This window comes from Sphaerodactylus townsendi, linkage group LG03, assembly GCF_021028975.2.
Source record: "Sphaerodactylus townsendi isolate TG3544 linkage group LG03, MPM_Stown_v2.3, whole genome shotgun sequence".
In the NCBI taxonomy this organism is placed as follows: domain Eukaryota; kingdom Metazoa; phylum Chordata; class Lepidosauria; order Squamata; family Sphaerodactylidae; genus Sphaerodactylus; species Sphaerodactylus townsendi.
In genome coordinates, this window is record NC_059427.1 from 155,632,147 (window position 1) to 155,658,658 (window position 26,512).

The following is a 26,512-nucleotide window of genomic DNA, read 5'->3' on the forward strand; positions in this document are numbered from 1 at the left end:
ATAATAAAGAGACAATAAAATATAATGGCATTAAAGTGCTATGTTGTAATATAATGTAAATGATTCCTCAACAACAGCGTAGCCAACTTGAGCCATCTAAGGGGCATGACATTTAACTGCAACAGCCCAGTTTATCTTGGTGAGCATCAAATTAGCTAAAAACCTTTGAGAACAAACAGCTGCAATGCTAAATACACTTCTTAGACAGTAAGCCCCATTGAATTCAATTTGACTTAGGCCCCTTCTTCACATGCAGAATAATGCACTTTCAACCCACTTTCAAAGTACTTTGTAGCTGGATTTTACTGTGCGGAATACCAAAATCCACTTGCAAACAATTGTGAAAGTGGATTGTCGAAGGCTTTCACGGCTGGAATCACTGGGGTGCTGTGTGGTTTCCAGGCTGTATGACCGTGTTCTAGCAGCATTCTCTCCTGACATTTCTCCTGCATCTGTGGCTGGCATCTTCAGCCATCAAATATGTTGCCACTCCATCTCACCAGCAGTTTGACAACCTGTATTCTTTGAGAGATGGTAACTAATTCTTTAATGGGATGAGTAGAGCGCAGGTCTGCCTTTGATCTTGTCAGATCTTGAAAGCAAAGGAGGCCGGAGCCTGGCAAGTATTTGGAAGGGAGACCTATCCATAATATTAGGATTATGCCATGGAGGAAGGCAATGGCAAAGTACCTCAGAATGTCTCTTGCCTTGGGGATTCTTTGGGAGAGGGCAGGCAAGGAAATTATATTTCTGTGCACAGAATAAATGCATGATCTAGTCCAACATCTCCACGTCTCCCTGTAATCAGGGACAAGTGGAAACTTTAACTCGCATTTTCTTTCATTGTTCCAGATTTGACAAAGTTCGAAAAAAATATGCCACAGTTATTCCGTTGTTTCAGGAGGATTCTGCTGATATTCTGGCAATTCCACCTATATTGAATAATTGTGATCTTATGTTTTGTGAAGGGATTGCAAATTTTTTAAACAGAGCTGATGGAGCTATTGAAATAGTAGTTTTGTATTTATGGGTACTATACTAACTGTATTTTTTCCTCTTTTCCTCTTGTTTCTATATTATATGTATTTTTATGTAGATTTTATTTGTTAGTTTCAGAGTGCCAATAAAGGCTTTGAAGAGAAGTGATCTCCATGGCAGCATTCATAATCTTGAAGAAAATTTGGCACAAATTCATGTAAACTGTGTTTTGTACTGTGTGTACTTGTTTTTTTTTAAAAAACAATTGTACTGATTTAAATCTTACCTTAGGAAAAGCTTGTCTACATAAATTATGCAAAACAAGAACAGAGATGCCTCAACTGAATTTCTTTCTGGATATTGGAACAGTAATCTGCTGTTTCAAATTTCCAAGTTTTGTGCAGAAAGCTACACATCTGTACTTTGCCACAGGTTTAAATTCCTTCCATATCATCCCACCCCACGTGCACGCATCACCCCCCGCCCCCCCGCCCCAAAAGCAATCTTGATCATATACACAATTAGAACGAAGTTCTTTTGTGGGCATATTAATGCACAATCACACTTCACTGAAACGCTACGCAAACAGAGTAGGATCCAGTCAGGCATGTAATCACTATTATTTATTTCATTTCTATGCCGCCCTTCCCCTTGCAAGACCAGTGCATCACAAATACAATAACATTGAGATTAAACCTGTTAAAAATCCTGATGGTGACTAAAATATAACAATAAATTCCTAATTATCAATACTACACACAGGAATACAAAAAAGAAGAGTTTATGCCAAATAAAGGCTAAAGAAAAAAAAAAGAAAAAAGAAAGGGGAGAAAGATGGGGTAGGAGGGAGGCCATTTGGATGGAAGAACCATTGCTGGCTCAGCCGTCAGCTTGGTGGAACAGCTCCATTTTATAGGCCCTGAAGAATTGCAAAAAGTCTTGCAGGGCCCAGGCCTTACCAGACAGAGGCTCATTCCGCATATGCAGAATAATGCACTTTCAAACTGCTTTCAGTTCTCTTTGAAGCTGTGCGGAATGACAAAATCCACTTGCAAACAGTTGTGAAAGTGGTTTGAAAACGCATTATTTTGCGTGTGTGGAAGGAGCCAGAGTGTTCCATCCGGTGGTGGCCAGGGCAAAGAACACCCTGGCCTTGGTCAAGGCCAGGCAGACATCATTTGAGCCAGGAATTGCCAGTAGATTGTTACTGGCAGAATTCAATGCCCTTAGGGGATGTACTGGGAGAGGCAGTGTCATAGGTATCATGGTGATAGGGATAGCATATATCTGTATTAAGGCAAGCCATTTTATTATGCATTAGAGAAATGTAAGATTTAAGCAAGACACAAGCTCTTGCAAGAAGCTGTAAATTCACTGATGTAGCTAAGGGTAAAAGAATGCAAAAATTAAAGCTAAGAGAGATAACAGGGAGAAAAACAGGAATGGTTGATATAGCAACCAAAATCCTGGTACAAGGCAAGGGGAGGTATAACAGAAAGAGCATGCTCAAATATGGCAGAAGGTAAAAGTAAGCAGGGGGGGGCGGGGAGAATGTTAGGAGCAGTCCAGCCAATGAGTAAAGAAACAGGGTGTGTATTTGGGTGCTGTGTGGTTTCCGGGCTGTATGGCCGTGTTCTAGCAGCATTCTCTCCTGACGTTTCACCTGCATCTGTGGCTGGCATCTTCAGAGGATCTGATGATGTACGGGGTGTGTATTCTCAGGAAAGGTATAAGTAATGTTTGCAAACAATAGAGCTCTGAGACTCCTCCCTGAAGCTCACAAGAGCTCTCCCGAAACTGCAGTTTTGACTGAATACAATTATGAAACAGAGGAATCTTTTGGTATTGGTTTTTGGACCACTTGGCAGAGTTTTGCTCTGTGCCTATCAGTGGCCTCAGATCATTGGCCCCAGACTACATAATGGCCTCATACTACATAATTTTGTGTGTGTATATGCAGGGTTTGTTACTGGGCGCGTGCTCACCTGTAATGCAAATGCGGAAAGGAAAATAAAATCCCAGTGCTGAAAACTTGCATTCAGCTCTGTAGGCTTTAAATCAGGAATTCTTTTTTTAGAAATTCTCCTACTTAACCTGATATTAAGCAGGCAGCACAGAGGATAACCGGAAAATAGTTAAACCAGGGAACTGGGGAAATCCGTTCATCCTTAGTTTGCCATTTATGCGGTGCAATTTGTTCTGCTGCTCAAATTTACATTGAAAGCATATCAAATGCACTTGGTGTGCTACTTGTAACCAATCGAAAACTTAATTTTCCTTCCTCTGACATTCCAGAATGCATTGCCTGACTATTTTGCCGCTGTACGTAACACTTATAACTACAACTGGCAGAAGCAGAATTGTATGTCACATAATAAATATATACTGCATGGCTCACCCTTGGAGTGGCCTGAATGGAAACTGAATATTCAGTAGGATGCCGTTGTGTGTTGGTTATGCGTGATAATAGTGGTGGATGGCAGATGGGTTTATTTTCCGTCTTGCCTGGTGCCCTGTTTCAGGAGGAAGGGGTCTTCTGAAAAATCTGCCAGAAGGTTCTGCTGCTTCAGTCCCGACTCTGATATTTATTTGCGTTCACCTTGTAATCAGGGCTCCCAAAGCCTCTGCGAAGCTTCTTCCCAGGAAGTTTACGGCTGAGGATGTGAAAAAACATTTTTCATCTGATATTAATCTGTCGCAGGTTGGGTGAGGCTTGAAGAAGGCAATGAGATGTTTAACACGAGCAGGGCTCTTTAAAAAAATACTACCCTGGAGATCGCTCCTTCCCTTTGATACATATACGTATAGCAGGGTCATAGATTTAAAGGCCAGAGGGTGCCTTGTGAGAGTGTCTAGGCTTTTATGCAGTTGTAAAAGTTTTAGGGTAACCGAGGGTGCATTCCTAAAGTCATTGTGGAAACTGCTCGGCGTGGCAACTAAGACCTTTTCCACGTACATCTGACCACAGATTTTCCCAGGGGTCAAACCTTGCATCTTGGAAATATTTCCTGTGAAATGATTCTGCGCACCTTCATCCCTCCTGTCGTTTCCCCCTCCCTTGTCTCCTCAGTTGCATTTATTCCACATGCTACATGTATTATTTCTAATGGCGGAGGGATGTTGTCTGTGATGCAAAAGAACAACCCTCCTGCTTTTTCCCCTTTTGCCCAGGCAGTGTCATGTTGCTGCGCAGTTACACTAAAGCAGCAGTTCAAAAAATGTGTCGGCCTCCATTTCCACCATTGAGAACTAACCATAGAAAGTGGAAGCCAAGAAACCTACTGGACCAGGCACCTTTACCCAAAGGAACAGAAATACATAGCCCCCACCCCCAACCCCACATTTTTGGTCTAATTAGAGCTGTAGTAATGCATAATCGTTACTGCACCAGTTCCAGACACTGTGGTGCGTTCCACCAGGGCTGGAGTGAGATGGAATGGTGCTCGGGGCAAGTATGTACCCCGTACACCAGAATGCCCCCAACACGCCTTGGGACACCCCTGGAACACCCCTGCACTGGCGTGCGCCCGGTACATACGCACCCCCCTCCCCCTTGGTGCTTTGCCACTGCATTCCACACACCACAAAAAAGACGTCTGATGGACATTTTTAAAGGAGGCAACTTCTTTTTACTCCACACACCCAAAATAAGATGCCCTGGGACGTCTTTTTTAAAAAGCTGACTCTCTTGTTTCTTCTGAATAGCACAAGCGTCAGAGGAGAAAAGAGGCTTTTCTTCACCTGACCGTTAAGCTTCCTGGTCCGTTTCCTCCTCAGCTTGCACTTGACATGTTGTGTGCTGCTAAAGGGATTCTCCCTGCTTGCATTTGCTGACGGTTTCCCTAGGACGTTTGCTCTGCAGGCTCTGATCCTGGGTGACTTTTCAGCCTGAAGAGTACATAGTTGTACTCAGCTCATCCTGCTGATTCTGGCAATATATAGTTTTCCTTTTAAAAATTATTTTGGAGGAGCTGTATTCAAAGATATGCAGACACTAATACAAGACTCTTAGCCATTCGGTAGATGGGTCTACCTTCCATTGAGAAGTGTTCAATAGATCGGCCCTCTGCACCATCTTAGTTTCTTCTGTGCAGTAAGAAAAAACTAAGATTAAACTTACATTGCCACAGTGCAGTTTGAGGTACAGTTAAAGTCTGCAGCCCATCACAGACCAATTAAGCATTATATAAACCCCAACTTGGAGGACACCTATCTCTTACTTGAACTCATTTGTCATGAAGGTTGGTTATGACATCAATGTGACTTGGGAATCAGGGGGAGGTAGCTGCCTCAGCTGGCAAACCACAGCAGGCTCACTAGCCCAGATCAGCACTGGAGGGGGGTAACTGCCTTAATTAGTGAACCACAGAATGGCACTGGGGGAGGCGGCCAACACTCATAGGGTGGCTCCCTCAGCTGGTCAGTCTGCAGTGGGCTTGCCAGCCCACAATGGACTGGGGGAGGGGTGCCTATGATAACACACTAACCTATAAGCCTGGAAGAACTGAAGCTAATGGTAGTGCCCCAAGCCAGCTGCCATGGCAGATTCCAAGTTATCGTGCCACTACCCATGGAGGTTTCAGTGTTGGAAGCAGAGGCGTAGCAAGGGGGAAAAGTGCCCGGTGCACTAGTGTACCCTCTGTCCCAGAATGCCCCACCCTGGAATGCCCCTCCCCTGCCCCTCCCCCAGAATGCTCTCACCACACCCCCACAGGGGCGTGCGCCCGGTGCATCGCGCGCCCCCCGTCCCCTTGAAGCTACACCTCTGGTTGGAAGCCCTGTCCAGGACAAGATAACCTCATCAGGATCCCATACTTGCCTGTGTCTGAAAATGGGAAAGGAATTCAATTTACAACACATCAGCATGAGCTATCTTCCTTTCAAAGGTTGCTTCTTGTGGTGGTACCATGTTGTAATCACACAAGGTGGTCATCAAATTGCTTTGGCCACATGCTACCCATGCTCTAGTTTGCCTGGGACTGCTGTGGACAGTAAATACTGTATGTGAAGCACTGCATGTTAGGCTATTGGAGATAATTCTCCAAATTCTCCATATTTCTTTGGGAAATGTTGAAGAAGACTTTTTCCAGGATTCATGTGGATTGATCATGCAAACTGTATTCCTGAAATGCACAGCTGGAAAGCTTCCTGATCTGCATGGACAGCAGACCAGTGTAATGTCTACAGAGGATTGCCAGATTATGCCAACCCCACCCCCCTACACACACAACACCCAGCTTTAGATAATGGTTATGTACCCCCCCACCCCCACATAGCTTGATAATATAGAAGAAGAAGAAGAAGAAGAAGAAGAAGAAGAAGAAGAAGAAGAAGAAGAAGAAGAAGAAGAAGAAGAAGAAGAAGAAGAGTTAGATTTATATTCCCCCTTTCTCTTCTGTAGGAGACTCAAAGGGGCTTACAATCTCCTTTCCTTTCTCCCCTCACAACAAACACGCCGTGAGGTGGGGCTGAGAGAGCTCTGAAGAACTGTGACTAGCCCAAGGTCACCCAGCTGGCATGTGTTGGAATGCACAAGCTAATCTGGTTCACCAGATAAGCCTCCACAGCTCAAGTGGCAGAGCTGGGAATCAAACCCAGTTCTCCAGATTAGAGTACACCTGCTCTTAACCACTACATCACACTGGCTCACTTCTTAGTTCCTCTGAAATTTGAAACCTCCCAAAGCAGCTTTGGGATTCCTTTGTTTAAAATTGGAAGATACAGCATCTGTGCAAAATGGAATCAGTTATCTGACTCTCAGGTCTGGGCACGCACAGGTTCCAACTCACTTGTCTACTGAAATTAGGTTAAGCTTCCATTGACTGCAAGGTTTTAATTCCCTTCTGGCAGATCAGCTTGCCAGAAATATAAAGCTGTTTTCAAGCATAGAATGGTTTGGAAACATTCACATATTACAAATCTGCAAGCATCTATCCTCTTGCAGGTTACATAGAACTGCTGCAGAGGAGGATACTAAAATGGAAGCTGCCGAATTGAGTTTTCATTCTGAGACGTGTGTTAAAGATAGTATGCAGGTAATATAAGGCCAAATTACCTATAATCAACAGTATTTGAAAGTAGTGCTACAGCCAAAGTTTAGAATCAGAGAGGTTCCTAGCCCATTACTATTAAGCTAATTATGACCTGAGCCTAAACCTCTGTGAAATTCAAGCTCAGCTTGTACTATCTGAGTTCCCCACCAGCCTGGGTCTCCCCAATTTCCACAGCCATCCTTTTCCTAAGGAAAGTTACCTGGCAGAGAGAGTTGAAAGGTCTTGGTCCTAAGTGACACAATGCATGTACATCCCATTGCAGTCTACATATATGTGTCTGTTCTGTTCCCCAAGTAAAAAATATTAGGTGCCCTGTAGTCAGCCAGAACAGAGTGGGAGACTCAAAAGCAAGGTGTAACAGTTAAAAGAGAGAGAGAGAGGTTTTATTGCTTAGAAGAATTAATACCCTAACTCCTCCCAGGGTCTGACTAAAATAAAGCACTTGTTTGACTAGAACAACTTGAAGCTTGAGACTTTTATCCTTTCCTGACTCCTTCCAGGAAAGTCCACTTTGTCTGGGCTTCCTCTTGGTTCCTTCAGTGTCCTTTACCTGGATTCTACTTTCTGTTAACACCTTAACTTGATTCTCTATACTTTATACACCTTAGATTATACACCATAGATGTAAGAGATATTGCAGACTTCCAATTCCGCTGGCACCTTAGACTTAATTAACTAAACTAAACAGGGGTACTACTGGGTAATGAAAGGAAGACGGCCTCTAGGGGATTCTTAAAGGGACAGGGTCTAACTAAAGTTTCCTCCCTTAGAACACTATACAAAGGAATTAACCCCATACTAGCTATAGGGACGACTGAGACTTAATAAGAAAAAAATAAGAGCTTCTCTGGGGACATGACAGTGTCTTTGAGAAAGTAGGAGAGTGGAGCTGGGGGCTTACTCCAGGACTGGAGGTGGGGAAGGAGAAGCAAAGATTCCAGGACTGGTCCCCAGCAACACAACACAGGGAATGTGACTTAGGAATGGGCCTGATCTGAAAATGCACTAACATGAATTTAGCCAAAGGAGAGAAGGCAGCACGGCATAACCTGATCTCATCAGACCTTGGAAGACAAGCAGGGATGGTATTTGCATAGGAGATCACCACAGAATGCTCTTCAGAGGAAGGCAATGGGAAACCCACATCCGAGTCTCACTTGCCTTGAATGGCCCTTGCTGGGGTCACTGTAAGTTGGTTATGACTTGATGGCACCCGTCTATATAAATTGAGTCAATATTAACTTGCTTTTGTAAGATCCATTCAAAACTGAGTCAGGAGACATCATCTGAAGGTTCTGTTGGCTGTTCTGGTTACAGTCAGCCCTGTCCACCCAGGGAAATATTTTTTTTAGACCATTTAGAACATGTTAATGTTAGGTCTTGGGCCTTGAATCAATAAATGAGCTCTGTATTGTTGATCAGCAGCGTTTATTGGTAGGCAACAAAACACGCAGCTTGTCAAAGCCAGTTCTGCTGAACCTGGCTTTTGCTATCCCCTTTATCCAGAAGTTGATCCCCCCTCCTGTTTTCCCAAATAATGTGAGAAAGAGCTATTTCGAAGCTAAGGCACCCCAAGGTTGGCAATAGATAGAGGTAAAGCCACCTGGCCTCCTGCCCCCACAGGGCAATGGAAACATCCCATTTCCTATGGGACCAGAAGTGTCAGGGGTAAGCCTAGTTATCTACTCAGCATGTGAAGCCATAAAGTAAACATTGAGGAAAGAATGTACCATTACAGCAGTGGTAATATATAGTCGGCTTGTTATGTATATCTGGTAGTGGTTACATTGAGTTAGGAATGCATCTCAATCAACTAGGCGTAATCCCTTACAGTTAGCCTGCTAATTTCCTGAATACCCTTGACAGCCCACTCTGTAGGTTTCACACATTGGCAGGCCAAATCAAAAGAGATGCATCGCTCTGAACTTCAGCTGGTGAATTCTTTATCAGCTTTTATCTGACAGCCAGTAGTTAAAAGCAGTGGACTCTGACCTGGAGAACCAGGTTTGATTCCCTGTTTCTCCACATGAGCAACAGACTCTAACCTGGAGAACTGGGTTTGATTCCCCACTCCTCCCCATGAAGCCTGCTGGGTGACCTTAGGCCAGTCACAGTTCTTTCAGAACTCTTTCAGCCCCACTTACCTCACAAGGTGTTTGTTGTGGGGAGAGGAAGGGAAGGAGTTTGTAAGTCACTTTGAGACTCCTTCCAGGAGAGAAAGGTGTGGTATAAATCTAAACTCTTCAGATCCTCTGAAGATGCCAGCCACAGATGCAGGTGAAACGTCAGGAGAAAATGCTACTAGAACACGCCCATACAGAAACCACACAGCACCCCAGCATACTCTTATTCTTCTTCCTTTTTTTCTGTCATCCCCATTTGCATTGCAGAAAGCTGAAAGGTCAACTTGATCACATCAGAGGCAGAGCAAGGGGAAACTGCGCCCGGGGCATGTGTGCACCCTGCACCCCTACCACGGTGTCACCTCCCCCACCCTGGAACGCCCCCGCCATGCCCCTCGATGGTCTTGCCACGCCTCCACGGCTGCTGTGCCTGGGGCTTTGCACCTCCCCCTGCCCAGTGGGCACTACGCCACTGGATCACATTGTAAGGAATTAGAGCCTGAGGCGGATGGGGTCCAGGGAGGGATAAGACCAGAGGTGTATCTAGGGAATATGTAGCCCAGTGCAAAATCTGAGTTTTCTGCCCCCCACCCAGTATGGGTGGCTGCCCTCCCCCACTACGACCAAACAACATTTTTTGCACCAGGTCTTGAAGTCAGTGTATGGACCCAGGGGCAAGGAGGAGGGGTGTGGGGGCACCCCCCATGTGTCTAAATGGCTGCAGCCCAGGGACATTTGACCCCATATGTTCCTCTGGGAAAGACCACCGTGGGGTATAATGCCATATAGTCCATCTTTCACCAGGGGAATTGATCTCTGTAATTCAGAGACTAGTTGTAATTCTGGTAGATCTCCAGCTCCCACCTGGAGACTGGCAACCCTCCCTCATGCTAATACATGCTTCACAATTCAGTCCCAAACAGAGGCACACACTTGAAGCCAATGGATTAAGAAATGGCTACCTTGACTTGGGTTGACACTACCGTGTTTCTTCGAAAATAAGACAGTGTCTTATATTAATTTTTGCTCCCAAAGATGCGCTATGTCTTATTTTCAGGGGATGTCGTATTTTTCCGCTCCACAGCTGCATGCTCTGATGTTCTGTTCGATGGGCATGCTTCCAAACAAAAACTTTGCTACGTCTTACTTTCGGGGGATGTTTTATATTTAGCACTTCAGCAAAACCTCTATTGCGTCTTATTCTCAGGGGATGTCTTATTTTCAGAGAAACAGGGTATAAAAGGTTTTCGCATGTATCCTGCAAAGAAACGTGGATGAGGTTCCCTGCGCGTACACAATAAGTGCACAATGTTTTTCTATGTGTTTGTGTCTGTGTGCATGCACATATATTTTATGTGCTTCTAAAGCTCTGTAATAGTTTTGAAGGATTAGCTGGGAACACTGTCCTCTTTATGTTGTTTGCAAGGCTATAAACTACATTTATGACTTGGTTAAAATAACAGAAAGCGGAGCACCTTCGCACACTAATGGCGTATTTACGTTTCCTGGTTCCTGGTTACGTTTCCTGGTTCCTCTTCCTTTTCTTTTCCTTCCACTGCTCCCTCTCTCTCTCTCTCTTCCCCCCTCCCCCTTACACTCAGAAGACCCATAACTAGATCCCAACTCAGATCTTCCTTAAAAGCTGTCATGTTCAATTGCTTTATTAGATGATAATATATCACTTTCACCTCCCTTTGCCAGGACTGCTTTCAAGAGCTTGTATCATAAAAAAGCACAAATAAAATATTATTGCTGTCTCTTTATGCGCGAGCTGGTATTTTCCAGGGATAATTGGGGAGCGTTCCAGGCCTTACATGAACCTAGAAGCAGAAAGCAGGGCTGCTAGTCAGACAGCTGAGCTGCAGGGAGGGCACGAACTGGAGCACAGAGAGACCCAGGGCTTGGCTACACTCTTGTTTGTAAAGACTCTTTGGCAAGCGGCCACGTGCTTCTAATCACTGGACAAGGACTGGGATGGGGAGGGGAGGGGAGGATAGCTGGTGGACAGGTCCCTCTCTTTACCTCTTCCATCCACCCTCCACTAACTATATGAAATTGCTTTTTTGTAGTAGCTGCACGAAAGGCGGGTTGCCGATGGGCAGCGTTGGGGGTGCAGGCCACTTCTATTTAAACCTCCTCTTGCATTATGTTTGTATGTGGATCAGACCCTGTGTACCTGTTGGGGTTTTGCACGTGTCTGTCACAACTCAGATATAAAAGGGTTAACTGTCGGTATGTAAACAAGTTGCTGAAGTCACTGTTTATGACCGGGTCTGTTGATTAACTATTGGTCAGTCAGACAGCCATTGCTTACCTGTTAGTAAGCACGGACATCTGAAGTTATAAAGTTAACTCTGTTTCTTTGTTTGAGCAGACACCACACCAGAGAGGAGACACAGAGACGAGGTAGAGACATCACGTGAGACAGCGGATAGGTAGCAAGATGTAACCAAGCATACAATAATGTAGATGTATAACAGGAAAGAAAGGATTTCTTATTTAGAATCATGGAATCATAGAGTTGGAATACACACACACACCACACACACACAACTTTAATATATTAGCGGAGTATATATCTCCTGGAAGGAGTCTCAAAGTGACTTACAAACATATGCTGTATGTGTGTAATATATTTGTATTCCTGTATGGAGGTGTTTTTTTTCAAGGTTCCAGTACCGAGATACAAGGTTGTGCTGATTTCCACAAATTCTCAGGGCTTGGGAGAGCCCCCTGCCCCATGCTGATAATCATATATTTCCATGAATTTTCTCCTTGTGATTTTAGAGAGCCTGAAAAAAGGTGCTGGACAGTATACAGTACTGATCAGTACCATCCTACAAAGAGCCCTGAATGTATGTGTTTGTGTGTGGTGGGGTATGATCATTATAATCATAGGCAAACTGACAAAACAGATAGAAAGAGGAAAATCAGAAAGGACATGTAAAGATTCAGAATGCTAGACAGACAGACAGACAGACAGACAGACAGACAGACAGACAGACAGACAGACAGACAGACAAGGAAGAAAAGGACAGACCTTTAAGGAGAGACTCAGGGAATGTGGAAGGAATAAGTCAGGAAAACAGTCAAGTGGTCAAAGGCAAACAAAGAGACAGAAAGAGGTATAGATAGACAAAAGCACGCATGCGTGTGCGCACACACGCACGCACAGACACACAAACACATATATAGGCAAACGGAAAGCCATCCTGCCATCTACAAAGATAAATACAGGCAGATAAAATGGCAGACAGATGAAAGTAATGAATATAGGAGTGCCACCTTTCACCCTGAATGGGTATCTTTAATCTCCTGATTTGGCAGAAGTCCAAGGAGGACTCATTCCCTGTCAAGCAGTGGGTTAACCCCTTCTGCCTCACCTGATACATGCCACACTTGCTTGCTTCCTTGCCACAGGTGAAGGAAGAGTCAGGTATCAGGAAATGTGGAAGGAACAAGTAGAGGAAGGAAGCATCTTGCAAAGTGATGTTCAGGTTACACCCTGGCTTTGTGAGGTCAGGCAGGAGCACTAGTTTCCCCAGGCACATTCCAGCAACCTGCCTGAACTAACAGGAACTGTGCCAACATACTTTTGACTCTCAAGGTATGATGGAAACTAAGATCTTCCAGATTCCCCTTGACTTGGATGTCATCTTCTTCTGGCTGGCTAGGGAGAAGGATCCGAGCTCAGTAGCCCCTTCCTTCCTGCTCAGACAATAGGGATGGTTTTGCGTTCTCTGGCTGGTGCTAGGTCTCTTAGGCAGAGGTGTAGCAAGGGGGGAAAGCGCCTAGTGCACCGGTGTGTCCTCCACCCCCAACCCACCCCGGAACGCCCTTGCCACACCCCCACAGTGACGTGCGCCTGGTGCGGTGCGCCCCCTGTCCCCTTGGAGCTACACCTCTGCTCTTAGGTTAAGGTGGTGTCAAGCTTTACTATGATCAGAGATCAGCAAACAGAATAGCAGATCAGTTGAACATGATTCATAATCATAAAACAATGAATTGTTTAAAGTGTCACAATTTAGATAACAAAATGAATGGAATAGTGAACTTATTTGCTGAGCCTAGCCCACATTTCTCTGTCTTATCAAACAAGCGATCACACAGACTTTTGCTACTTCGCATGTCATTCCATTATGTCTACCATCAAGAAGCAAAGATATGTGGAAATGGCCAGTTGTGCTTGGATATTTAAATAATAGTGCAGAGATGTATCAAATTTGAATTCTTGGTAGAAGTCAGTGTAAGAGCATGGTGTCTACCATTATGTCTACTGCAGCTGACTGACATGGGCATAAACAGAATGCATACAGGGTAGTGTGAGATTGGCCTTTTTGGCACAAGTCATTTAAAATGTTTCCAAGGTTGTTTCCTTCATGGCGTTCCACACTTCATTTCCCCCCATTTGTTCTGGAAACATTTCATTTTTCTTTTAATCCATTGTATTTTAACACCCTTTCATGACAATTTTTTGGGCTGAGGCCTTTTTCAAGCCAACCTCCCTCACAGTGCAGTATTCTTGAAATGTTTTAAATTTCCTGCCAAAAAGCCAGCCCGTTTCTCAAGCCTCTGTGCCCTCGCTCAACTTTCCCCTCAAAGCCTGAGCCGCCATTTTCCATGTTCCTCACCTTTCCCCATCGCCTCTAGGTTGTCAATGTTCTGTGCATTTTATAGTTTTTTGGGCTGTTTTCCTCGCTATTCTCTCTCACATTTAGGGAGAAATTTACTCGTGAGTAAACCCACCATTACATGAAGTAATGATTCAACAGCCTGCCAAGGCATCGAATCAATGCATCAGCAGAAAAAGTGAAATGGTTGGAAGAGGTGAGTGCGGACAAACATCACAGTTAAAGGCGGGGGGGGGGGGGGTGTCGGAAACATTTAGGAGAATTTGTGCAGAAAAGGCTACCGGTATATTGGCCTTCAAGTAGAGCTGATGGAAGTGCATTAAATCAAACAAGAGTAAATGCTGTATGATGTTAAAATGGCATTGACCTGCTTTGGACCAAGAATGGCCTGCTTGGGTAGAAGCTATGAGCAGACACAACAAGAGCTTCATAATGAAACATTTCTTTCCTCTAGGCCAGTGGTTCTCAAACTTCCTAATGCCACGACCCTTTAATACAGTTCCTCATGTTGTGGTGACCCCCAACCCTAACATTTATCCATTTTACAGATGGAGAACACTGATGCAGAGAATCTTAGGCGACCCCTGTGAAAGGGTCATTCGACCCACAAAGGGGCCCCAACCCACAGGTTGAGAACCACTGCTCTAGGCAATCTAACAGAGGTTACTCTGACCAGAGATGTTTTGAAGTGACCTGCTGTTTATGAGCTAGAGGACAACAAGGAATTGCCGTGAAATACTTGGTGTCTTTGTCCTAGGTCTGTCTGCCCTGCCAGCAGACTACTCCATGTTGTAAGGAACCTCAAAGGACTAGAAACAAAGTAACTGAGTTCAGTACGTTTATTTCATAAACTTCAATGATCGCAATACACGGAATGCGGATTCTGACTTTCCCGGGCTTAAGGTGTCGCTTTTACGGAACCTTCAGCCACCTCCCCCAAACGTCCCAGCAGTTTTCCCACGACAGAACAGAAACAAGCTTCAAACACACAAGATAATCACAGCAAGGTTAAGGCCATAACCACCCCGGGCATGAAGCCCAGAATGAGGAATGCGCCAAGGCCAGGCAGAAAGAGCAGAAACTAACCCCCACCCTTACACTCCGCCTCCTCCACGAAAGCCCCCTCTCCACCTGGTTTATGAGGGAAAGCCTTATGAAAAGCAGCGATCAAAGGGGGAAAGTCAATGTTCCCTCAACATACACCCATTGATTATGGCCCGAGGGATATCCCACCCAGGAAACCAAATATTGCAAGCGTTTAGGTATGTAGCGAGAATCCAGAATAAGCGTCGATTTCATGGTGTTTGCTTGGCCATCAACGATCACCGGCGGGGGAACCTCTGTTGGGTAAAATTGCCAAGCATCTGAATCTGAAGCCTTCTTGGAGTAAGCTAGAATGAAATACAGGGTGAATATTACTGAGAGAAGTGGGCAATTCTAACCAAGCAATCACATCGTTGATCACCTGGGTGATCCGAAGCAGACCTATGAATTCTCTTGCCTAGCTTGGAGTATTTATGCACATCCCTAAGGTTTTTGGTAGACAAATAAACCCACGCCCCCACTTGCAGAGGAAAATCCACTCTATGTTTGTCCGCTTGTCTTTTTTGGGCTTCCTGCGCTTGCGAGAGCGAGGAAGAAATGGATTTCCAGCCTTCAGCTAGAGACCGGATCCAGTCACCAAAGTCAGGGGGTTGGAGCGCATGATCGGGGAGCTGGGGTAACGGGGGAAACGAACGACCCGAGACGACTTCAAACGGAGTTTAATTGGTGCTGCTGTGAACCGCGTTGTTGTAGGCATACTCGGCAAAGGGAAGAAGCTCTGTCCAGTTATCCTGATGACAGTTGGTGTAGCAACGTAGGTACTGCTCTAGCGTTCTGTTGGTCCGTTCGGGCTGGCAGTCACTTTGCACGTGGTACGGGACAGCCACAGCCAAAGCAGTTCCCAACAACTCCAGGAACGCTTTCCAAAACTTAGATATGAACTGTGGGCCCCTGTCGGAGATCACTCTCTCTGGGCGATGAGTGCAAACGATAGATATGTTGAATAAACAATTTGGCCAACTTAGGCGCCGAGGGAATGGTGGAACACGGAACGAAGTGCGCCTGTTTGGAAAAGAGGTCCACCACCACCCAAAGTACTGTATTACCACGGCTTTCGGGGAGATCTGTGATGAAATCCATGGAAATCACTTGCCACGGCCGAGCTGCCGGGGGGATGGGGTGTAGTAACTGTGCGGCTTACCAGGGACGGCCTTAGCCTCTGCGGACGTCGGACACCCTTTTATGTATGCCTCAATGTCCTTGCGCATGGTGCTCCACCAAAACTGCCTCCTAAGTAGGTGAAGCGTTTTCAAAAATCCAAAGTGTCCCGCTTGTCGGGCGTCATGGCCGGCCAGTAGAACCTGCTTACGTAGGGCCGGTGGGACGTACCAGCAGTCACCCCATCTCCAAACTCCCCCTTGCAACTGCAGGAGGGGGTCAGATTCCTCTTTCGGAACCTCCTGTCGTCCCGCCTCCTCCAGGTGACGTAGAAACGGAGATACAACGTCCGGGACATTCATTGGGGAATGTTTCGGGGGCATAACTGTCTGGGATCGGGTTACCGCCAAGCCCAATTGAGAAGGTGTGAGAATAGTGCGAGGCATGGCGCGTAAGGAAGTGTCTGTCCCCTTGGGGAGGCGGGACAGGGTGTCAGCTAATTTGTTGCTATTACCAGGGAAAAAATGGATGGTGAAGTTGAATCTGGAGAAAAAGTCCGCCCATCTTAATTGTTTGGTCGACATTTTGAGTGGAGTAGACAAAGCTGCCAAGTTTTTGTGATCCAACCAAACCTGGAACGGTGGCTGCCAAGCGCCTTCTAATAATGCCATGCGTAGACAAAGCCTCCTTAATGGCTGCCGTTTCTTTATCCCCAACCGTCCAGTTGAGTTCAGGGCCGGACAGTTTTTAGGTAAAATAAGCACATGAATTACGAGTTTATTTATCTTTATTTTTTTTCTGCAAGAGCGCTGCTCCTAGGGCTTTATCCGAAACATTGGCTTATGCACGATGAAAGGCAAAGTGGGATCTGGGTGTTTCAAAATGGGCTCCAGTGGTAAAAGCTGTCTTAAGAGCCTGAAGCGATTTTTGACAATCAGGGGACCAGGAGAGGGGAGCCCCGGGTTTTACGATGCCTGGGGTCCCTTTCCTTTTGGTGCGCAGTAAAGTCTGTGAGTGGTAGAGCAAACTTAGCAGAGGTAAGGGAGATAAAATCTCGATAAAAGTTAGCAAATCCTAGAAGCGATTGAAGTTCCTTCTGGGTGGTGGAGTGTCGGTAATTCACTACAGCTGCAACTTTTGCCGGATCCATCTCCAGGCCCTCTGGAGAGATCTGATAACCTAGGTAATCCATGGAGGTTTGGTGGAAAGCACATTTGGACAGTTTTGCGAATAGGGAGTTATCGAGCAGACGTTGCAACACAGCCCTGACCAGACGTTCATGCTCTTCCATCGTTTGGGAATATATTAGAGCGTCATCCAAATAGGCCACCACCCCTTTGAACAAGAAAATCTTGTGGGGCGTCATTAATAAGTGACATGAAAGCCCCTGGGAAGCGCCGGATAATCCGAATGGCATTACAAGATATTCCTTACTGTCCAAATTTGGTATTAAATGCTGTTAAATGCTCGAATCCCTCACCAATTACATTTCGGTAATAAGCCTCCCTCAGGTCCAGTTTGGTAAAAATACGCCCCTTTCCCAAGGCATCGAGCAGGTCCTTGATCAGGGGCAGAGGGTATTGTTGACAATGAGAAACAGTGTCGAGACCACGATAATCAGTGCACAGACGTAGGGTTCCATCTTTCTTTTTCACAAACAAAACGGGTGCTGCGTGGGTGCTCTTGGTGGCTCGGCGAATGAAACCGCGAGCCAGATTCTTATCGAGAAAGGCTCGAAGCTCCTTCTCCTCGGTTGGGCTCATCCGATATATTCTACCCTTGGGGAGTTGTGCCCCTGGGACCAAGAGGATTTTACAGTCTGTGTCCCTATGGGGGGGGGGAGTTGATCTCACTCCTGTTCTGCAAAGACTTTGGCTAAGTCCCAATACTGTTTGGGATCTCCGGCCAGTTCCGGGCTCGGGTCGCTGGCTAAAACCCACTATTCCTTCTAACTATAGGCCCATTAGTCTATTATCCATTGCAGGAAAACTATATGCTAAATATCTCTCAAACAAACTAACCCTATGGGCTAATGGAAATAAGATTATTGGCCCGGAACAAATTGGGTTTACTAAAGGGAAATCTACATTAGACCATGTCATTCTTCTAAATATGATGATATCTAAGTATGTCTCAAGGGGCAAATCCAACTTGTATGTTGCCTTTTTAGACCTAAAAGGGGCATTTGACTCGGTGAGCAGGGAACTTCTATGGGAAAAACTTACAAAAATGGGCATAGATGGCAGGCTGCTTGCCCTTGTTAAAGCCTTGTATACTAACACTACCTTCCAAGTGAGATGTGATCCATCAGGAAAATTAACACCAAAAATTCAATCTTCCAAAGGCGTCAAACAAGGCTGCGTGTTGGCCCCTCTTCTATTTAATTTGTTTATTAATGGTTGTCCCTCGGGCTGGGATCGGTCAAGCGCACCTTGCCCCAGCACAGTAGCATTGACTCTCTACCATTGCTCTTATTTGCAGATGATGCACTATTACTCTCAAAGAGCGAGAATTGATTTCGATAGACTGCTGATAAATGCAACAACTATTGTACTGCGAATTCATTTACTTATTAACCCTGCCAAATCTAAAGTGATTGTGTTTGCTAACACCTATAAAACCTAGCAGATGGATACTCAGGTGGTGCATCTGTCAAACAAGGATTAAGTTCTGTAAATACTTGGGAGTTGTTTTTTTCACCACAAAGCCCATTGGTCCAAACATAGAGACCTAGCTATGTAAGCTTGTAGAGAGCTACTGTGGCGGGAGTTGAGAATTTCTTTTTTTTTTACAAAAGGTAACAGGTTTTTTCCATACGTTAGTGAAAGTTTTCAATATGAAAGTTATTCTCCAATTGTTGTATGCGATCCCCTTGTGGATCAATGCTTGGAGATCATAGCGTTGAGAGGATTTAGTCAGCTTTTCTATATAAAATATTTGGAGTGCCACATTGTATTCCATATACCACACTCTGTCTGGAAGCGGGACAACATCTCCTGGCTACAAAAGCCACAATGAGATTTACCTTGAAGTTTTGGGTCCGCCTGTGCTTTAACTCAGATACTGACAGTCTTATATATCTTATCCTCCCTCAACTTCATGAATCTAAGTGGTGGTGGGCAGTGGGAAACTAAAATACTTTCCCTAGGATTTTCCTGGGAAACCTTGCAAATACTGCCTGCTTCTGAAATCTTCTCTCAATTAAAAAGGCGACTGCTAGATCAAGAGTTTCAAGTTCTGCAGGACAAGGCGAGAAGCAATTGCTCCCCCCTCTTTTTTAACATCAAATTTAAAATCAATCACATGGCAGATTATTTGAGTTTACTTCAGGAACCCAAGAATAGATGGATAATCACTAGGGCTCGAAGTAACTCCTTCCCTTGCTCTATGCTACAAGGAAGGTTCCGAAAAATCGACCTGCAAGATGAAATGTCCCCATTGGCCTGCAGTGATTCAAACCATGGGTTATATATTGCTCGACTGCCCCAAATACGAGGGATCTAGGACCAGACTTTTTGCTCTTTGTCCTGTAATCTTTAATGAATACTCTACTGTGGGGAAGATTACGTTCCTATTAAACAATTCTGCCTCCGAGATTTTAACTTCTGTAGCTAGGTTCCTTATGGAAACTTTGAAATGATTACCTGCGATGGTCCTCATGTATGGGATACTTGTTTGGACAATGTTGGCTGTTATATGGATTCTATGCCTAATAAAGGTTTATATATATATATATATAACCATTGCCTGGGGCGCCTCGGGGTCTTCTTCAGCCTCTGCCGGTGGCTCACCCTCGTGCATGTGATCCCCACAAGGAGGATCGGTGAATCAGACTATGCGTTGCCCCCAGAAGATGGTGGGTTCATGGGAGAGAAGCCAGGGCATGCCCAGCACTATGGGATGTTTGGCGACTGGAGCCAGAATGAAGCTACGTCTTTCCCAGTGTTCAGCACATCGCAGGAGCACTGGTTGGGTTTTGAAACAAGCCGGACCGTCGGTGCCCAACGGGCTGCCATTCATTTTGAGTAAAGGGAATGGGTTTGGCCAATGCTATATGTTCGAGCCCCTAGTTGCTCAATACCTGAGGCTTCATAAAGGCAGTAGGAGCAACCGGAGTCTACGAGAGCTTCGTGCCAGAATATGGGTGTGCTTGGAGGTATTGGTTAGCGTGGTCATAATGGTTATGGGGGCTCCCCCTTCACTCCACCGCATCTGGGTACAGGAAACTCTTCCACAGGACCCGACGAGAGGCTCACCCCTTCAGGTTCGGTGTCATCAGCTTCCCCGGGCTTCGTCATCGCCGGTAGTTTGCGCAGCTCCTTGGGAGCCCCCGAGTACCCGTCTTGCAAGGAAGTTCATACCGTTGACTTGGGGAAGAAGCTGGGACTGGTATGCCTTTTGTTTTTTTGAACGGTTAGCCGCCATGTGGCCCGGGCCCCCACAATATAAACATAACCCGAGGCGGTGGCGCCATCAGGAATGGATTCGGCTGCCAGCAGACCTGCACTTTCGCCTTCTTTGGCGGGGCAGGCGTACGTCGCTGCCGGTTGTGGCAGGAAGTTTGAATTGAGCGGTTTTCCCCGTCTTGGAGGCGATTGAGACGGCAGACGCAATAAGGTTGCCGGTTGTAATCCCATTCCGCAATAGTCTGGGAGTTCCAGCACCATGCATGCCCAGGTGCAGATTTCCGAGTAAACAGCGTGCGTGGAAAGTATTCACATTTCATCGCGTTCGGGTGAGTCCGGGGAGTTTGCTCAGCGGCCAACCCTGGAGTCACCGGTGGCGAACTCTGCAAAGGTTTTATTTCCCTGCTTGAGAGTTTTAACAGTCTTGATGGCTTTGTTCACCTCCTCCGGATCTTGAAAACGGAGTCACAACCCTTGAAGTAAAGCTGCCACGGTTTGAAATTCAGGGGCCCCTGCTACTTCATGCAACTCCACAAACCATTCTGCCGCGTCTCCATCCAGCACGGAGCCGATGTCACGCACCTTCTCGGCTTCGGACCTATAAAGATCATCAAACTCAAGCATGTGTGCGTCGAGTTGCAGGATGAAATATGGCAACCTGGAAGCTGTTCCATCAAAACGTGCAGGAATGTGAGGGCGAGGGTAACCCCTACCGGCTCGTGGAACTGGGGCCGGAGCTTGTGCAGGCGGTGGTTGCGCCCCTAGACCAGGGGCTGGAGGTTGCACCGGGAGTAGGACTCTACGTTGGGGTAGGGGAAGCGTGATACGATCCGGGGTGATAGACGGCGAGTAAAGCCACCGGTGCTAGGTAAAGCCACTGGTGGCACTTCGAGATTTCTCTGGAGCGTCGCTTCCCTTGCCGCCAACTTCCTCTCACGATGTGTGAGAGCCTCCCGTTCACGTTGCAGCCTATCCCGTTCTCTACGTTGCAGTTCCGCCTCGACTACTCCTTGGTTTTCCAGCACTTTAAGGCATTCGCGTTGGCGCTGGAGCTCGAGTCTGGAGTGTTCTAGGACTCGATCACGGGAAGTGAGGTCTTTGAGGAACTGGTCTCTTAGGACATCCTTCTCTTTGAGATTCCCGCTGCGGCTTCGGTGCACAACTCACATTCTTGTTCAAAAGCTAATCGCTCACTTTCAAAGGCTTCCCGCTCCTGCTCCCGTTCCTGTTCTAAGGCTTCGCGCTCTTTTTCGAGAGCCATCCGTTCCTGCTCCCAGTCCCGTTTGGTTCTCTCGAGGGCTTCCAGCTGTTCCCAAAGATCCGAAACCGGGGGACGCCGTGCATCCGTGGCCGGTAGGGCGGTAGCCCCCATCAACTCAGATCTGGAGGTGCGGGCACGTTCAAAGGGAGCATGGCTGCAGCTCCACTCGAGATCCGATAAGTCTGGAGGGTCAGCGGAGTGCGAATATCTTCTGCCCGAAAGTGAGCCTGAGTCTGGAAGTTTTAGGTAACTCCAACACTTCATCCTCAGAGTCCTGGGTCGTTGGGGGGCGCGAGCCTTTCGAGCGCGCTCCGGTGCTCTCCCGAGCGATCGCCCGGGGAGGGATCCTCGAATTATTGATCCAGAAATCTTGCCAGGGACTCTTCTGTGTCCCCGTGGATGAAGTTTGATACCCCGATTTCCTCCTCGACCCGATTAGCATCACCGGTTTGTAATCCATATGCTGGCCGGGTGGTGAAATGTTGCCCCAGGGGGGCGCGATCCATCGACACTCCACCCGCAGGATTGTGCGAAGTCCTGACGCACTTCCAGGCAGCCGGCAGAGCAGGTCGCGCCGAGCCATCAGGGGAGCTTCGCCCACTTGCTCAGCCACCTGCAGTTGGAGGAAGGCTAAGCTCCGGCTGAGCCGAGGCTTAGAGAGGGTCACCAGGAGAGACGGGTTCCAGCTGAAGAAGCTCCTCCAGAGAGACTGTCATGTGGAAGGAGAGATATGGAACACCTCTTTGGGGGCTACCACAGTCTTAGCGCCTTCCAAGTCACGGCGAACTCTCGGTGTTCAATCCCTGCATGTCGTTGGGCATCAGGGATCCACAAAACGGATGGAAAATGGTAGTGAACCAAAATCAATCCGAAGATAGAGAAGTGAGAATCCGCATAATGTAAGGAACCTCAAAGGACTCGAAACAAAGGAACTGAGTTCAGTATGTTTATTTCATAAACTTCAATGATCGCAATACACGGAGTCACAGTTCTGACTTTCCCAGGCTTAAGGTGTAGCTTTTCACCCGGAACCTTCAGCCACCTCCCCTAAGCGATCCCAGCAGAATTCCCACGACAGAACAGAAACAAGCTTCAAACACACAAGATAATCACAGCAAGGTTAAGGCCACAACCGCCCCGGGCACGAAGCCCAGAATGAGGAATGCGCCAAGGCCAGGCAGAAAGAGCAGAAACTAACCCCCACCCTTACACATGTCAAGGATGATTCAATGTAGCTCTCGCAGAGAAGCCATCTGCACCCCAAAAAATATTTCCAAGAATTGACCGTACGTGCTGTGGAGTTGTTGCTAGGAAACTGAGAAGTCACAAACATCTACCCATAGTGCATTTTAAACAGTCTGCCTTTACCCCAGTACATTTATTAGGTTCAGCTATGGGCTGGATCTGAACAACTAGCAATGGAAGGAATTGCAGATCATAGAATCATAGAATTGGAAGAGACCCCAAGGGCCATCAAGCCCAACCCCTGCAATGCAGGAATGCATAATCAAAGATCTCTTGCAAATCCTTCCAGTGCAGGGTCAGGTGGGGTGGAGCTGCAGTGGAGAAAAGGGAGGGGTGAAATGGCCCTTTCTGCCTTTCATCAGCACTGGCAAAAGAGGGTGGAGAGATTGGCCTCTTTACATCTCTCCATTGTATCCCCCTAACCCATGTGGCTATCAATTCATGTGGGTCTTGTGATCCTGGGAATCTACATTGTGGGCTCAACAAGGAATGGGTGGGGGGATAGCAGTGATCCACACTTATCCTGGCAGTGGATCTAACCCTATTTATTGTATTACAACTAATTGCCACGACCTGGACAGCCCATGCTAGACTGACCTCATCAGATCTGCAAGGTTGGCCCTGGTTAGCACTTGGATGGGAGACTGCCAAGGACATCCAGGGTTGCTACACAGAGGCTGGCAATGGCAAACCATCTCTGAATGTATTGTCGAAGGCTTTCACGGCCGGCTTCAACTGGTTGTGGTGGGTATTCCGGACTGTGTGGCCGTGGTCTGGTGGATCTAGTTCCTGACGTTTCGCCTGCATCTGTGGCTGGCATCTTCAGAGGTGTATCACAGAGGGAAGTCTGTTACACACTGTGTCTAGAGAAAAGGGAATGTTTTAGTGGGGTATAAATTGTCATGTCCCCAGGTGAGGAACCAATCAGTAAGTGTTTGGGTGGAACTTGCTATGCAAAGGTGTAGTTGATAGTATAGTATTGCAGGTGGGGTTTTCCAGTCCAGGGAGTGATTCACATTTGCATGCCCTGCAGCAGCAGCAGTATTGGTGAATGCAAATCCTGTGAATGGGTGGAGTCCATTGTCCATGAACTTAGCATGTCCTTGGCCTTTGCTTCTGGTGTTTTTAAGTACTGGTAGCCCAACTTTGTTACTTCTCAGAGTCTCGTCTTTCTTGTTGAAGTTGTCTTGGTGTTTGAATTTAAATGACCTCCCTGTGCAGTCTGACATAGTAACCTTCTAAATTGTCCAGAATTTCAGTGTTTTCAAATAAAACATTATGTCCAGTTTTGTTTAAGACATGTTCTGCAACTGCAGATTTTTCAGGATGGTTAAGCCGACAGTGTCTTTCATGCTCCTTAATACGAGTTTGAATGCTGCGTTTTGTGGTTCCAATGTAGACCTTTCCACAGCTGCAGGGTTTGTGATAAATTCCTGCAGAAGTGAGGGGGGTCTCTCTTGTCCTTTGCTGAGCTTAGCATCTGCTGTATTTTCCTAGTAGGTTTGAAGATGGTTTGTAGGTTATGTTTTTTCATCAGTTTCCCTATTTGATCTGTGATTTCCTTGATGTACAGTAGAAATATTTTTCCTGTGGTGGGCTGTTTCTCCTCAGTCCTCTGGGTTTCTCTTGGTCTTAAAGCTCTTCTGATTTCTGTTGTGGAGTAGCCATTCGCCTGCAGAGCCCAGTCTAGATGATTGATTTCATCAGGGAGGAGGTGAGGTTCACAAATTTTTTTTGCACGATCTGTCAGTTTTGATTATATCCCTTTTCTGTTGTGGATGGTGATTGGAGTTTTTATGTAGATACCGGTCTCTGTGTGGGGTTTTTCTGTATACTGGGTAGCCCAGTTGATGGTTGGGTCTGCAAAAGACCAAGACATCTAAAAAAGGCAGTTTCCCTTCTTTTTCAGCTTCCATGGTAAATTGGATGTTTGGGTGGATGCTGTTAAGGTGGTCCAGAAAATTCAGCAGTTCTTCCTCGCTATGGCTCCAGATTGTAAAAGTGTCATCCACAAATCGGAACCAAGTTGCGGGTTTCCTTGGTGCTGTTTTGAGGGGGTGTTTATCAAAATGTTCCATGTAAAAATTGGCTATTACCGGGCTGAGGGGGCTCCCCATGGCTACCCCATCTGTCTGCTCATAGTAATCATTGTCCCATTGGAAGTAGCTGGTTGTTAGGCAGTGTTGAAACAAAGCTGTGATGTCGTCTGGAAAAATCTGGCCGATGAGTGCGAGTGTGTCTTTCACTGGAACTTTGGTGAACAGTGAGACAACATCGAAGCTGATAAGTCTTTCGCTAGGGTTGAGATGGAGATTGCTATTTTTTTCAATTAAGTGGGCTAAGTCTTTAACATAATGTGTTGTGTGTCCAATGTGGCTTTGTAACTGTGAAGTCAAAATCTTTTAACAGTTGATATGTGGGAGAACCGATCGCACTCACAATAGGTCTGAGTAAAATGGAGTCCCTGTGGATTTTTGGGAGTCCATATAACCAGGGTGGAAGAGCTTCTGACTGGCCGAGTCGTTGGCATGTGTCTGGTTGAATGGAGGAGTTCCTAATCAATGTGGTGGTTTAGCAAGTGATTTTCTTGGTTGGGTCTTGTTTCAGTTTTTTGTATGTTGTGGGATCCAGGAGTTCTCTGATTTTTTCTTTATATTGTTCAGTCTTCATGATTACTGTGGCATTTCCCTTGTCCGCTGGAAGTATGATGATTTCTGGATCTGAGCTGAGATTCTTAATGGCATTTCTTTCCTTAGCTCCTTAGGAACTAAGAGGAGAAACAGCAAGGATATTATGAAAAGAGGAGAACTAAGGAATGAAGAGGAGAACTAAAGAACTAAGAGGATCTCTGAATAATTCTTGCCTTAAAAACAGCAAGTCAGCTGTTATTTGAAGGGGGGAAAATGGTAGCTTAAGTTAGGTGCACAGATGCAGGGCTTTGCCATAAATGATCAGTATCACTGCACCTGCAACTCCATTCAGGCCTACAAAAATGCCTGGCTTTTCCACCACCATTTAGCTGACCTTGTCCCCTTCTAGTCTATTTGCTAGGCTGTGAAATGTCTGGGAAACGAGGACCACCATGTTTATGTCTCTGGGAAGGTTTGAGGACCTCCAGTAGATCATCTGAATCTCTGTATCAGTTGACTATCAATCTCAGCCTTTTCTACCCAGTTCCTGGAATTTAGTAGCATAAGTGACTTCTCTGGAACACTTTGCCCTGCAAGCATTTGTCAAGTGGTTGGAATTTGCACTTGTGTGTGTGTGAGAGAGAGAGATTGTGACTGAGTTAGCAAACATCAGCACTTCCTTCACTAAGATCCCAACAAATGGTTAAACACTATGCAGATGGTCTCCTATGCCTGTCAAACTCCAGAGAGACCAGAATTCGCACTGGCCTGCCTCCAAAGATACCAAAATCTTGGCTTTCTTTCCTCTTCCAGTTGTCAACAGAGTCTTTCCTTTTTCCAAGCCATTATGAAGCTGGCTTTCAGCTTTCAGAATCCAATCATTCCAAAGGGTCTTATGCAAAAGACATATTTTTGGGGAAAACAAATTTAGCACAATAAGCAAAGTAATGTGGAAGAGCTGATTAGAGAGCATGCCATTTTTG